Source organism: Ptiloglossa arizonensis, chromosome 3 (genome assembly GCF_051014685.1).
Source record: "Ptiloglossa arizonensis isolate GNS036 chromosome 3, iyPtiAriz1_principal, whole genome shotgun sequence".
NCBI lineage: Eukaryota > Metazoa > Arthropoda > Insecta > Hymenoptera > Colletidae > Ptiloglossa > Ptiloglossa arizonensis.
This window is the reverse complement of record NC_135050.1, coordinates 18,228,373-18,244,140: the sequence shown is the minus strand read 5'-3', so window position 1 is coordinate 18,244,140 and position 15,768 is coordinate 18,228,373.

The window sequence follows — 15,768 nt, the reverse complement described above, 5'->3', positions numbered from 1 at the left end:
AGGTTCTGTATGCGTAAAGAAATTACAGGGGAAAGGAGAATCGTTCGCTCGCGTCGCTCGTGACACCTAGAGCGATGAACTTTTTCTTACGCGTGTCCAATTTAACCAATAGTAATAATGTATCCGCGCAAGGGCGCACCGAGCGACACGAGTGGACGATTTCAGCTCCGAAAATCTTATCCCGAAGAAGTTTCCCGAAGATTCGAGGTTCGAATACACGGGACGTTCTCTTCGCGACAGTTGCTTCCGATCGACTCTTCTTCGTTCTTGATTCCCGACTTTTTGCTCGTTTTGGAGCGATCGATCTCGAGTTACTCGTTCCTGTTCTGGTCGGTGTTAGCGTTGCGGTTAAGGAGTGTTTACAAACGCGAACATCTCGAGGAAGGGGAAAGATATTCAAGAACGCGGTCTGGAAGAAATTTGGTCGTTCGAAATTTCGAGGTTTCAAAATCTGGGACATTTTCTTCGCGACAGTTACTTCCGATCGATTTTTCTTCGTTCTTGATTCGCGATTTTTTGTATTTTCTTTTTTTTCGGCGCCATTGATCTCGAAGAAATTTATCCGTTCGAAAGTCCGAGGTTCAAGGTCTAGAGTCACGGGATGTTTTCTCCGTGACAGTTGCTTTTGATCCACTCTTCTTCGTTCTCGATCTACGATTTCTTGCTTCGCTTTGTTCGAAGCTCCACGGTTCAAAGTCCAGAGTCACGGAATGCTTTCTCCGCGACAGTTGCTTCCGATTGACTCTTCTTCTTCGGTGTTTTCTTCTTTGTTTCCCAGTTACTCGTTCTTGTCCCGGTCGGTGTTAGAGTTGTGGTTAAGGTGTGTTTACAGACTCGAGAACGTCGAGGGAGGAGAAAAATCTACGAGAATGCGGTCTCGAAGAAATTCGTTTGTTCCAAGGTCTGAGACGCAAAGTCCAGAGTCATGGGATCTTTTCACTGTGACGCTTACTTCACGATTGACTCGTCGTCGGTGCTTTCTTCTTTGTTCTTCGGTCGCTTGTTCCGGGTCCGATCGTTATTAGAATCAAGGATTGAAAATTGTTTCCAGATGGTTCTCGAGATGTATAGAAAGTGTCTGTTTTATTTCAACGCGGTGGAATATTTTGCGAAGAACTGAAAATATCAAATATAAATTCTTTAAAAAATTATACGATACGAAGAGGGACATTGTAAAGTACAAATTGTCGATTTTTTATTCGATGGTGGTTAACGACACATTTTTAAAAATTATTCGCAACAGACTGAGCTATCGGTGATACCTTTCGTCGTTCTCGATCCGTTTGTGAAGTCCTCCGCGCTCGAAATCGCTCCTGGATCGTTGTAAATTGATCAAAGGTATTTAGAACGTGCTTTAATAATGCCTTTCACGATTGGACTACTACCTCTCGCTGAAATTCAATTCTCAAACGGTAGGTCGAAAGGTGATGTGTTATTTCTGTAAACGATGCCCGGTGTTTTCTCCGTGATTGCTACTCTCTCGGTATACTTTCGATGTACGCGGTACAACGAAGCGATAATGGTAAAAATCCTACGACGAGCAGAAAAATATAAATATTTTCCGCTACATTGACGGAACTTGCTCTCAAATTGGTTACAACAGATGCCGCGTAACATCGAGATTACATCTCGACCGCTAGTTTCTTCGCGAAATAAAGTAATACGAGACGAGAAGAAAACTTGGACAAAGTCATCGTCGAAGATTGTAATCCAAGCAACAGATGGTCGATGTTAGTTTTGTCCTAATTTCCTCCGTAACTCGGGTCAACGAAAATAGACGCGCGATAGTAGCCGTCTAATCCTCCGTTAATTTCGGATGTAAATCATCGCGTTTGACGTCACGGCGGGAAAGTGTGGAAATAATATATAAAAAAAAAGAAAAGAAAACAGGAATATCACTTTAGAAAGTAGTATACCGCGATTTAATCGATGCTTTTGTGTCGCCGACCATCGAAGTAAATTGCCATTCTCGTAAAAATGGCACTTTAACGAACAAGCTAACGATATTTATCGAACTCCGACGTAGTAGGGCCAGGATCGCGAGAAAAACGACAACACGAGCGATCGTTTCGATTTTAATAGGTGATTCGGTGTTACGGGTTTAACGACGGATCTCGAAACGTGCATGGAAAGTAGTTTTCTCGCGAATAAAAAAGAAGAAGAAAAAGAAAAGAAAAAACAAATAAGCAGCGTTCACGGCTAAAAAACTATATTATTCCTCGAGACCTCGATTACCGAAGTTGCGAAGCAATTTTACGTACTTCGCGGATCGCCGCTCGAAATTTATACAATTAAACTTCTTTCTCGCACAAACTAACTCTCTTAACTGTTACGCGAATTAAGGGGGTATTCGTGTTCGTAGGGATAAAAAAAAATTGATTCCTCTTTGATCGTGTTTTCTTAAAACACGACACTTCGAGTAATTTTATTATCCCCCGACGAAATTTTATGTCCCAATTTCGATAAAACGGTACAATTCGAAGCTGCTGCTGCAAAAAAAGAGAAAAAACAAGGCTAAGGAATGCGTTCGTATCTATTACTACTACTTAGTCGTGTGGTGGGGGACAGGTGAACCGAGCGAGGGACTCTTCTTGCCTCGAAACGTGTTTTTCAAATTCTTCGTCGCGATATCTCAAGAACGGATCGCCGAATTTTCTTAGAATTTTACACCAACATTAAATAAACGTACGTTTACCATACGAACCAAAATTGCATCACTACCTGCAACGATTCTTTTCGTCAATCGAAGAAGTGAGAAATTACAATTACCTAAGAAGTGAACAATTATACAAGTTTTTACACGATCGTTATTTTGTAAAAACAAATGTTTCTCACTTCACGTTGCTTCAATCTGCCTCGCCGGTAGATTAAAATCGTGTCTGAATTTTTCATTCCAGACAAACGCAACGAGGCGAATCGTAGCAACCGTTTAAAATACCGTACCGCGGGAAACGTGCGATTGTACGAGCAATAACAAAGATAAAGATACAAAAATTCAACGTAACTAATCGCGTATACACAGTTCCGAAACCATCTCTGTCCATAATTATAAAAAAAACATTCGCTCTGAAAGATAACGCGTGCCGATGGTAACAGACCCTTCAAGAATCTTGAAAAATCCAGTATCCTCTAACTCGACGTTTCCAAACGCGGTTTAGCCTCGGCTTGTTAAAACGGGTCGGATACCATCGACAGGAAGTTTAATCGGTTTCTAAATCGGCCAGCGAACGTGGCGTTAATTAAAATGGCGGTTCTCGCGTCGCTAAACTTTCCACGGCCGTGGCTTGAATCCCCCGCGCTCGTTCGAAAATTCGTTTTGCTCGGGAGCCACGGCCACGTTTCTAATGTCAGCCGTCTGACGAGTCGTAGGGTGAAAGCAGCGTAGCGTTTCTGGATTGGACGGTACCGGGGTTTCGGTCGAAAGCACGCTCGAGCTGGCAATCAGCGTTCGTCACTCCCGCATGCCGAGTTCCAAGGGAGTTTCTACGACCGTTCCCTCGGCCATCTCGCGTTCCGTAATTGGCGACATTTCGTACGGAAACGTCGGCCACGAGCGGTCGTTAGGGTGTTTAACGTAACGTTTAACGCAACAGTACTGCCGATAGAATCCGAGGAACTCGGCCCGGTGCAATTGACATGCGATATCCCCGCCGAGGCGTCGCAACTGTTGTAGAATGGATTACAATTACCTTCTACCTGTTACTCGGGGCACGAGAAACCGCCGCGCGCGCGTAATTAAAGCGTGTAACGAAGCGTCGACTCCATTTTTCCAGTCAACAGGTTCGGATAAGTGGTCATTGTTTATAGAAGGTATAGGAGGATTTTTCTAATCGGTGAGTTACGCGTTGCCACGGAACTTTGTAACGTGTAACGAACCGTTGACTCGACTCGCCTCGTTCAACAGGTTCGGTTAAGTGGTCGTTGTCCGCGTAGGTTATAAGAGTAGTTTTGTCATCGCGGAGATGTCTCTTTGGAAGTTTGTAGCAACCGAGAGGCTCAAGACGCGGTAAGAAACGAAATCTCGACACTCGATATCGGGAACGACGGGATCTTTTCCGCTGGTACATCGAGGAGTGTGCGTGTTTCTTCGTTTCGCGAAAATTCGATAGTAGAATCATTCGAATTGCACGTAAGATGTTTAATTCGTTTCATTTTCTACCTACAGCTGGCAATTTTAATCGCTACGAATCGTTACAATGTAGCAGCGATACCGGTTACAGCGATACCATGGAAAATGTTCTCAGATCGATGAGGTTCGCGTCGCGCCGGAGTCACCGCGGTGGGTACAATCGAAATCGAATTCTCGTCGTACACGGAATCGAGTAAACGTTCGACAAATCGCCCCATGCGAACGTCTCGCCCCCACCACCACCCCAAACGACGCGACACACATTGAAAACGTACTTACCTCGGGAGACACTTTGTAAATCTCGCGTATAAGCCCAAAGCGTTTACGATCCCCCTAATTTTACTCTATAAATTTACAAACGCAGAACCACCGCGGGCACGCGTAAAGTGTCACGGGATACGAGTGTCGAGGAGGGGGTTTGCACACGGTTCCCCATTGTCCGGCCGGTCTACGGCGCGGGGAATCTGCATTCCGAAACGGCGCATTGCAACCGATAGTCGGCGCATAAAGATCGCGCGAACGGGGCCGTAAGGTGTTCCCTCGAATGGTTTAACGATAGCGCCTTCGGGGCCCGTGGCGCGATGCTTCTCCGCGGTAGGATATTTAAGGGAGTCGTGGAAATGGAAATAAACGGCCGACGAATCGATCGGCGGAATGATCGCCGGGTCGGTTAAGGCGATAAAGAAAACGGTTATGGCCGCCGCTATGGACGGTTTATACCCGCGCGTAACCTGCCCCGGGACAACCTGTTACCACGGGCCGAGCGCGCGCGCGGTAAAAGACCATCGTATAACTCGTTCGTTTCTTGATTTACGTATTCGCGTGTTTTCGAACCGCGAGCGGCCACGAACGGTAACGAGCCGTTTCTCCGCCGTTTGCTCGCCACCAGCGAGATCGAGAATGGTACTCCGACCCTTTCCCTCGTGGCGTCTTTAAATTCGCGTGTTTAAAACCGCCGTCCAAGCCTCGTGCCCGTTCCCAAGCGATGGAAAGCGATCTTTCCCGCGGTTTTCCTAGGGTTTCGAGACCGAAGAACGATCTCTCCCGTTATCTCGCGCGTATACCCCGCGTTTCTTAGGGGTACGTGGACGTTATACGCACCGGGGTGAAAAAGATTCGGAGAATGGAAACTTTAAAGGGAAAGAAAAGAAATTACCTTTCGATTCGCGAATACTTTTGCGAACGGAGAAAGAACTTCTTATAGTAGTTTAGTTTATGTACACGGGAGGAGTGTATACGTACGTTGTGTAACTATTTATTTATTTAATTCGATCGTAATTTCTATCGAACGAATAGCGCATAGAAAGTTGCTTATCTTTGTTCAAAATTTGAGATATTAATAGAGGTATGCGAAAATATTGAATATTTTGAAAATTTGAAACGTTCCAAAGGTCTTGAACATCGCGAAATCCTCGACATTGGATCCTGGTTCGCGCGTCGGCTCGTCGTTCATAATTACCAAGATGGTTTTACATTGTCAAAGTGTACGTAGTAAGTAAGCTAACGACTTGAACTGGAATGCCGAAAGTGTGTTACAATTCCACAACACACGTCGTCGTTACGCACGTCCGCAATTAACCGGCACTCGCGCATTTTTCTGCTCAACCTCGTTTATTTCGTTGTTCCCGGTTAATAGAAGTCACTTTCACTGGTCGTCGTCTTCTTTCGGAATCATCTAACTGGCTCGTAACGATGCAATCCGCACGGTGCAGCAAATTGTTCGTTTCCTTCGTTAACGCGTTCGTTCGTGGCGGTTAATTATGCACGCTCCTGTACTTTCGTAAGTTTCGACGACAAGAAGACGCTACAACGTTATTACCGTAACGATCGCCGCTCCCTGGAAAATCGTTTTAACCCTCTTCGTCGTAATTGAGCTGAAATCTATCGATACTTCGTCTTACGAACCAAAAACGCGCCTATTTTGTGTAATTAATTTTATCTCCAAGTGCGCGCAATTCTTACGAAGTGAACTAAAATATTTCGGTTGGCATTGAATTGATTCGATTTTATTTACAGAGATTTGACAATTATTTTTGCATTCCACACGACGGATCCGTAGAGCGACTGCTTCAGAATACGGTGACAAGAAACTTGAAATTAAAAATTGAACGGATCTTCGCGCGATTGAATTGAAAATTACGAGAACGAGAAAAATTCTTTCGAGCCAAGATTTCGATATGCGACGCTCGTGTGAGCGTACATCCCGCAAAGGATACAATAACGCGCCGTTATATTCGCAAAATTGGAATACGCGGAGAGTTCGAAAGCCTTGGCGAGTCTTTCGTCTCTGAAAATGGTCGTGGCAGCCTGCGGCGATGTCTTTTATCCCTTTAAAAGTCGCTTCATCAGCGATTCGTTACCGGCCAGGCCAGTTACTCGGAGAAGAACGAACCGGGGAGCGTTAAGTACCATTAAATTAAAACTATTCAAAGACATCGACGAGCTCCTCCGCAGACCGGCAATGGCGAAGTATTCGCGATTCGTCATGGACACGTTCTGCATTATTTCGGCAAGTTACGGCGAAGTGAAACGCGCTGGTTTCGCGGTATATTTGGGTCACGAGCTCGCAAACTTTGCTATAGAAACGGGAAAAAAGAAGAAAGAAAACGAAAATAACGCGGATCAAGGTGCAAGGTGTAATTTTCAGTCGACGACAAACGAAAGTGGAACGCGTCGATGCGATCTTACCTTTGAATGCGCATTGCTTCTCTAGAATGGGAAGAGATTCTTTCCAGCGGCACTGTGAGACTTCGAGCAACGATAGAAATTTATATTCGCGGCGCAAACGTTGCGTACACTGCGCAAAATAATTAGCGACCCGTTCGGAGACCTCTCGCGTTCATTTCTCATTTCGAGGAATTTTTGTATCACCGACGAGGGTTTCTCTCGTTCGGTTACGAAGAACTTATCTTTCGATACGGATCGATAGATTACGAAGAATAAAGAAAAACACTATCTCAGTTTCGTCGATCTCGTCAACGAAAACGGTATTCGGTTGCGTTCGCTTTAAAATGTGCAATCGACGGTCGAGGAACAATTATTCATTCCTTTCCAGTGACACTGTGAAATGTCGAGAGACGATAGAGATTTGTATTCAGGGTATAAACGATGCATGCATTGTACAAAAGAATTAGAAACTCGCTTGGTTACTCTTGCGTTTACTTTTAATTTTAAGGCATTCGTGTGTCATCGCGTATCGTTATAAGGAACACTTCTCTCGTTCCTTTGCTCTTATCGCGTAGAACTTTCCATATAGATTAACACTGTGTCGTTAACTGATTAATAGATCAATTTTGCGCGTTCAATTTTGTTAATTTCGTCAATGAAAATAGTACACGGTTGCGCTCACATTAAGGTGTGCAATATTTGAAAAAAAGTGATCTGTACCTTGAAACCGATCGCTGATGCAACATTGTCAGGTTAAATCGTCCATTTCTCAGTCTCTCGGGAACACGATGGTAAAAATTTGAGGATTCCCAGCTACGCGTTAATGGGTTTAAACGAACAAAGGTCACGAAACCTCGGCTGGAGGCTAATTTATTACGCTTTATCGTCCGCACCATAAAACGATCTTCGAGGTGCTGAGATCATCGGTGGCCCCCCAAGCTTGCTCGTTTACGATGCGTTCGATCGTATCGAGTGTTCGATTCGGTAATGTACGATCGAAGGCGTCTTGAACGCTGCTCGCGCGATTTCGATTTTCATTTTACTCTCACGCTGTTACCTCGACACCGTTATTCGATTTCTAGGCGAAAGTCTTTCTATAGATAGTAACCGCGACCTAGACGCGCGTTCCCATAGAATCCTCCTCGCGCGCGAGGTCTAGCCCAGTGACCTTCGTGAAATTGCCAAGCGTCGCGATTGCCTCGTTAAAGTCACATTTTATCCACTCTACGGGTAATCACGAATTACTGCCCCCTTAACGCCAATCGTACAAGACAAACGCCGATACGACTCCCGCGTCAATTAAAATTGTTATTCGCGGCGCTAAGTGCGGTCGTTATCGAACCTTTCGTCGATAAAAATATTTTTCCAATCGACCTCTGATCTCCCGTCGATGTTTTCTGTTACGGTCGGAGGATTTCTTATCCCTTTAAAGTTACAAATCCGTCGATCTTGACCTTGGAAACTGATTTTTGACAATCCTTTTTCCGTAACGTAAGAAATCGTCTTAAGAAGGGGAGAGACTAGAGGAAAAAGGGTAGAACGAAGGTGATTTTTGGGAATTTCTTTTCTGTAACGTAAAACCTCGATAAAATTTTTAATAATTTTTTAGATACATTCTTCAACGTTTTATAAATTTTTATTCGAGGCATCGATTTTTTCGCGCGCTGTAATCGAGGGAGGTATCGATTTTTCCCGCGCGTTGTAACCGAGGAAGGTATCCTCGGGTCTTTTTCGACTCGTCGAGTCCTTACGATGTATCGTTTTTCCTCGATTAAAGCTACTACAATAGAGTATTTTATATTTCTTTAGCTCTCTCGCTGCAACACAAAGTTGAAAAGTTACACAAATTCGTGACATTTATTAATCGTAGTATTAAATCACGTTACAGAATCCAACGTATGGGAAAATACATTCACATGGATCGAGAATATATAACCGAGAGAAAGGATGGTCGAGAGTGAACCGTAAGAGAGAAAACTCGAGAGAATTGACCCACGGGATGCGGTCGTGAGACTCGTGAAACTTCGTAGTTTAAAATGCAAGTACCTCTAGGGGCTACGTGAAAACAACCGAGTTAAGTTCCAATTCAAATTAAAGTTAATCGTTTCAAAGGTAAGCGATTACACGCGTTGTTATTCATAGCGTCGTCTTTTGCGATAAAAAATCCAGCACGATCGCTGAGACGTGCACGGGAAGTATCGAAACGGTACGTGGAATCGTTTATACGATTTTTCTCACGACGTTAAGTCTCTGTCTCGGTTCGGCCATCGGTCCACTCGTGGCTATAAACGAGTCTGGACGTTTTACGGCTGTTTCAAGATTTCCGGAATGCGATCCAATTTACGATAACGATCCGTGCTCCGATACATGTTGCAGCCGAGCACTGGACGACAGAGAATATGCCATCCACGCAATTGCTACCGATAGACTTCTGAAACCGCTGGAAATGCTCGATGGATCGCGACCATCGATCGATTTCTATGCTCGTCTCGTGGCCATTTTGATCATCCACGGATGGAACGATTTTTATCGTGCTCGTTCGAATACGTTTCTGTCGAAGCGCGTTCGCGTGCGAGTGAAAATCAACGAGACGCGATGAACATTCCGCGTATAATAAATCACGAAGTTTGTTCTCGCTCGGTGAATTTATTTCGCGAACGATGTTCGTTAACCGACGAAACGTTTGCATACGTTTCGAGTTCTTCGGTTCGTTCGATTACACACACCGTGTGAACATTATCGACCACCACGCGAATAGAACTCTCGTACGTAACACGTTTTTCAAGCTCGTTACGGGCCAGTGTACGTAAACTTGTTAGCGAACGTTCGATCAAAATGTCACTGCAGCAACACCTTCTCGAATCGTCTGTATTTGACGATGAGATAACATCGAATGCAATATCTCGTTCACGAATTTACTCGTATTCTTATTTCTCGTCTTCGTTGCGCAATTTGTAAATCTAGAAAACGAAACGAGCTAAGGAAAAGAGAAAAATGAACACGCGGTGAAAACAAGGAAACGAAAAGTGCAAGAGCACAAAATGCAGTTATCTATTCTTTCTTAAAACGAAGTAACGAATAATAAGTAAATTGGAATAGAATTATAACGAGTCGATACAAATAACAAGTTGTGCGTATCGATTTGTTCTTACGGTTCTGCAATAAATTTATTTGTTTTTCAACCGGTATCGCGATATATTTCTTCCAGAATCGATAAAGACCATTTTTTACGTAGCTTTCTGCTATCTAAATGTATTCGCTTCGAGGCTCAAGGACAATCGTTCTGCAACCAATTCGGTGTAATTCCAGCTTACAGTGTTTCGTTTTATTAAATCGATATCGATTAACTATGTTTGCGTGCAACCGGTATTAACGAAATATTTTTATCGTCCAATATCGATAAATTCCTGACTTTTAATGCCAGTATTTAGTCAGTCGCGATATCTTTCGAAAATATCTTACTCGAAATCTTCGACAAGCTTACCAATAACCACGATACAATTACGAATAATACCGATGCTACGGTATAACATCGCTTCGAATATGTATCTTTTATACCTAAAGGAAAATCGTTGACGGAATGGTGTTGAAATTTATAATCAATTATCGTTAATCGATTCCTTTAATCCCTGCACAAGATCTACCGTTCACTGTTATTAACAAACCACCCCGTATCGACAATATATTCCACAACCTACGCATCGCGTTCCATGCAATCGCTCTGTTCTAAGTTTTGTAACTCATCGAATGTATTATCGCGTAACTCTTATTTTTCTCCAGACCTACCACGTTCACTGTTTGCATACGAGATGTCTCGTTTGCAGTAATTAACAAGATGTCCGCGCGCTCGGTCGCTCGAAACGACAGAAGTTACTCAGGGGGCGGTTATGCGCCTATTATATTACGCTAGAGAGATAAAGCCGCGGAGTTCATCCGCCATAAATTACCGCGGTCCGTGGTTTAATTATTCCGTTGGGTCTCGCGTAATTCACTCGGCCGTAAAGCACACCGCGCGGGTACGAGGATTCAATTAATGCTTGAACGCGTCGCATCGGGTCCTTTCGGGTGTCCCGAGACAAATGACGTTACACGGGGGACTCGCGGCGATCATTTCGAAAATTATGCCGAACAACCTCAGCACCGTAGCGCCCTTTTACAAGCGCGTAACGGAACCGAATTTTACCACGGAACGGTTTCCTGCTACGACGAACGCGTTGCTCTGGACGGAGGACTTAATTGCCTCGGTTGGCTCTGGCAAGGATAATCGACTTTAATTAGGTGCCACGGACGGTAGTAAATCGAGACCTCGGTGTGTTTCCGGTGTCGAAACGATTGCGAGTCATTTCGGTCGGTTTCGCGAGTTTCGTGATCGATGTACGATTCAATGGCGCCCCACCCGTTGCATCGTTTCGTAATTCGGTTGTCGAAGGCAATTCTGGTTACAGGGTGTTCCGAAAATTGACACCACTTGATCGGTTAATATTTCGACACGCTGCAACGTCGTCGTTTGTTGTCTCAGAATCGCGAAGCATGCCTCTCTACATAAGAAATTCCACTATTGAGAGTAGACGTACTTCTGAGCTCTGACAAAACGAAGCGAAAACACCGAGATGAGAGTCTGTCTATATTTCCATAGTAGTAACGCGTTACGTAAACACTTACAATAGGTAGAATTATTTTCCACCGAATTTATATATCAGTGACGAATTTCCTTGGGTCGACAAGGAGATAAAAGTTATTAAAAACGCGGACTATTCGTGGTGTATCGTTCGCAGTAAATTGACCGGTTTTTTCCCCCCTCGGATCAACAGGGAAATGAACGTTGTTAAAAACTTATCCGTTCGTTATCGATTCACCTATGGTACATTATTTGCAATAAATCGACCGCAATTTCACGCGATGCAACGACCTCGTCGTCCCCCCCGTGAAACCTCATTTCCCGAGAGCGTTTGGAGCGCGTTCGCGTTAAGTGGCGTCGATAAAACTCCGAAATCACGGTGTCGCGTGCGGTCACGTGCAGGAATGCGATTTCTTAGGTGCATCGATTCACCTGTTGGCGAGTTAATTAACGTCGAAAGTACGGCGAGACGAGGTGTCGTGATGGCAATAATTAAGAAGCAAGGGAGCACGGTAGATGATATCGTTACACGCCCACGTGTATCGCCGCGACAATTCGTTCGTACATTTTCGCAATTAAATCGGTGCACGACCGAGCGCCGGTCGGTTCAATTAGTTTAATCGAGACGCACCGAGTCGCGTTACCCCTGGCAATTATTCGCGCGTTTGTCCCGTGAAAAATACGAACAGACACTGCCCTCACCTCGTCACGGCATCGATTTACATTCGTTTATTTATATTTCAACGATATACAGGGTGTCTTGGAATGTAACGACGTCGGTACGTTCTACGAGCAACAATTCGAAGAAACCCGCGCACGAACACGCTCGAATAAACCCATCGTTTAACCGTGGTTTTTTCGACCCGTTGAATCCATCGCAATGTATTGTTTTTTTTTTTAATCGTCGAAATTGTTACAATAATTGCGACTAGATGTTTCTGTACTTTCTCGGTCTTCTCGTTCTATTGTAATGTCAAAAGCAAGATTTTTATATTCTTTTTTTTGCCCAGAATCGAGTGTTTCTAACGTAGTAGTTAATTGTTTGTACAGATTAGAACGATCCAGATTCATTTCGCATCGAATGATAATTTACTTCATAATTCTGAAAATAATCGATAATATATTTCGAGCGAGCAATTTCGTTTTAAATGCCTTTGTGAAAGTATTTTAAACCCGTCTCCGTGTTGCTTCGAAATACATTCGCAAACGTTTTCGTAGTTCGAACGCATTTTTACAAACGGTGGAGATAAAGTCATCTAATTCCGTGTAAAGTTTCAGTTACGTTTCACGAGCAACCTGTATACGTACGATGTAAATGATTCTCGAACGGGCACACGACCAGGGAGAAGTTATTCGCAACGGATGGAAGCCACACTCTGTGTGCACCGCCTCGATACCTGGCAATGCACACTTCATTACATTACTCTCTTTCTACGTGTAGACCGTTCGTTCTTTTTCGAACGTTGGGTTTCGAGACTTTGATGGAACGAAACGAACTCACCGCCGCGAAAGGGTTTCCGTCCTTATCTCGTTCGCTCGTTTGCGAATAAATCTGCACACCCGGTGCAATCACCGCACGATTAATCAGAATCCAAGGACACTCGTGATCGCGCCAATAATTCGAAAAATCAATGTTCCACGTGTGGTACAAGATTACAAAAACCTGTCCAAGTATCGTGCCGGGTAACATTCAATTTTCTAATCAAATTTGTTCCAAACGAGACGACAATCGCGTTGCGACAACTCGATATCGCGAAGAGAAAAGAAACATTCACGAAGGGAAGGAAAATTCCTATGAGATTTACGACAACGTTTACTGACAAAAAAAAAAAACTTCTTATAATAGTTGAGTTTACATACAATAGTTCTTGCATTTTTTTGTGGAAAGAGTGGAGGGGGGAGTGTATATATGTATACGCTCGGATCGCAAACTACGCAGAATAAACATCGCGATAACATGGAATATCGACGGAATCGCTTCTCTTCGATAATGCGAAAGCGAAGTCGGGAAGAGTCCCGAAGAGAATTCGACCGTGTAAAATACAAACTTAATACGATAAACAACCGACAATGGTGGGGGGAGGGGATGGAGCGGGGGCTTTAATCGACTCCGAGGAGCTTTCGCGATATAAAAGTACGCAAAGATATCACAATCCAGAATAAATTTACACGCGGTTTCCATGCTGATGTGTAGTAATAATAATAATAAAGACCAATCGCCACCCCGGACGCATCGAGAGAGACTAGAATGATTAAGAATAAATCGACGATGGAAAAACTTAAAAAGCTACGTGCTTAATAACGATTAATCAGTGATAATACAGGTAGTAATAATAATAATAATAATAATAATAATAATAATAATAATAATATAATAATAATAATAATAATAATAATAATAATAATAATAATATAATAATAATAATCCTCGATACAATTATGATGATAGGACGATGATGGAAGAGGGATCGTTCTTTTTTTTCGTCGTTTCGAGCGACACGACGCGTTTCACTAATGCGATTTTATGTACAATGTTCCGAAATGAGGATTTCCGTCGTGATACAAGACACGCGGGACGAAAAATGATAATGTCGACCGTGATCGCGTTCTCCAACGCGATTAATATGTTCGCGATGCGTTGCATGATCGATCGTTCGCAGATCGGGGTTTCTCATTACGAGCGCGTAATTCTCATCGGAACGCAGACTCCTGTTGAAAGATGTTCTTCGTGGAAAATTTCCTCGAGACGATGAACCGAAATTATTATCCGGAATAGAAATTTAAATTTTTAAAATTAGAAGTCGATTCATTCCTTACAATTATAGCTAATAATGGTGGTTACAGTCAACGAACGATGTGAAAGATAATCTTCTCCAACGGAGACTGTTGTACTAAAAAAAAAAATAGTTTGCAACAGGAGTTAAACATTGTATCGCATCGATGCAACAAACGTCTGCGCCGTATAAAAGAAGAGAGAAAAAAAAACACCGACGCGAACGAACGACGCTTGACGACTGGCGCATTAATTAAAGACGCTAGATACGTAATAATACTAGACGAAAATACTTAGACCTTTTTAAACTTGTCCTCCGCTCGTGACACAAACGGTGTATAATATGTACCTTAACTGCACGTATCGCGCGGATTACTCTGCCCTCTCCATTTGCATTGCTATCGTTTTGCACCCCGTTTCGCGCAAAAACGATCTCGTCCGTCCCTTAACGCCAACAAAAACTACTTCTTACACGTTATTCGATGATATCTTCGGGTCGCGCGTTACTACCTTACAGAATATTTTCCACTCTCCGCGAGTGTCGTTCTCGGAAGATTAAATATTAGCACTTTTGCGAATCCTGTAAGCACCTGCACGAAGAGATTGGTTTGTACAAATATTTTTAAGAGGATTCGAGAACGGAACGTTGAATTATCGTCGAAGCTGCTTCGAAACGATACACTCCGGTGTGTGTGTGTGTGTGTGTGTGTGTGTGTGTGTGTCGGCGAAATTAGTTAACAGCTTTCACATACTTTAACGGTTATTATTATTCGATGTGTCTTTCGTTCGTCTTGCCGCCCTTCGACCAATCGAAGGATCAACGAAAACGCTGCGCATCGGACGAACGAAAGCGCATGGACGGATTCTGATTTATTTTTTTTTTTTTTACTTTCGTCGCGGGAAACCACGTAACTACGACCGATCGGTGTCTCGAGGAAGCACGATCGGAAGTAACGTCTCATTCGCGTTTCTCGCGCAATTTGTTTCCCGTATCGTCGGTTCGACTCCCCTAAAATAAATTATCCACGAAAATCTTTCGTCTCCCGAATCATCCTCGTGATTCAACGCGAAACAACGCGGAGTCCACGAATCCAGAAAAACGCTTCCGTGACTTTTACGAAAGCTTGCTAAAGATTTGAAACTCTTAAGAATAACAAGAGCAATCGCGATTAATGATATTCTTTCGTTCTCACGCGAGATAGGTTCTCACGACTCGAAACATCAATCGATACGTTCTTCCCGATAAATTTGGAAGCTCTGAAACGTTACGGGAAGAATTGTCTCGCGTCTACGTTCTTTCTCGTCCACTTGCTCGTCGACATTCGTCCTGTGGGAATAGAAAACTGTGAAAATCGTATCGCGTTTGCTTCGTGGAACGAGAACACCCGTCTCACACCGATCACACATGTACACGCGCATACTCGAGCACACTCTTCGGTTCCTAGGGTCTAAATAAAATTAAAAAAAAAAAAAAAAAGAAACGAAAAAGTCGATCGAAACGATCGAGCTTCTCGGAGGGGTTGCAACCCCGTATTCTCGGAACTTGGTTCCAGGAGGCTGAAGTTCGTTCGAACAGTCGTT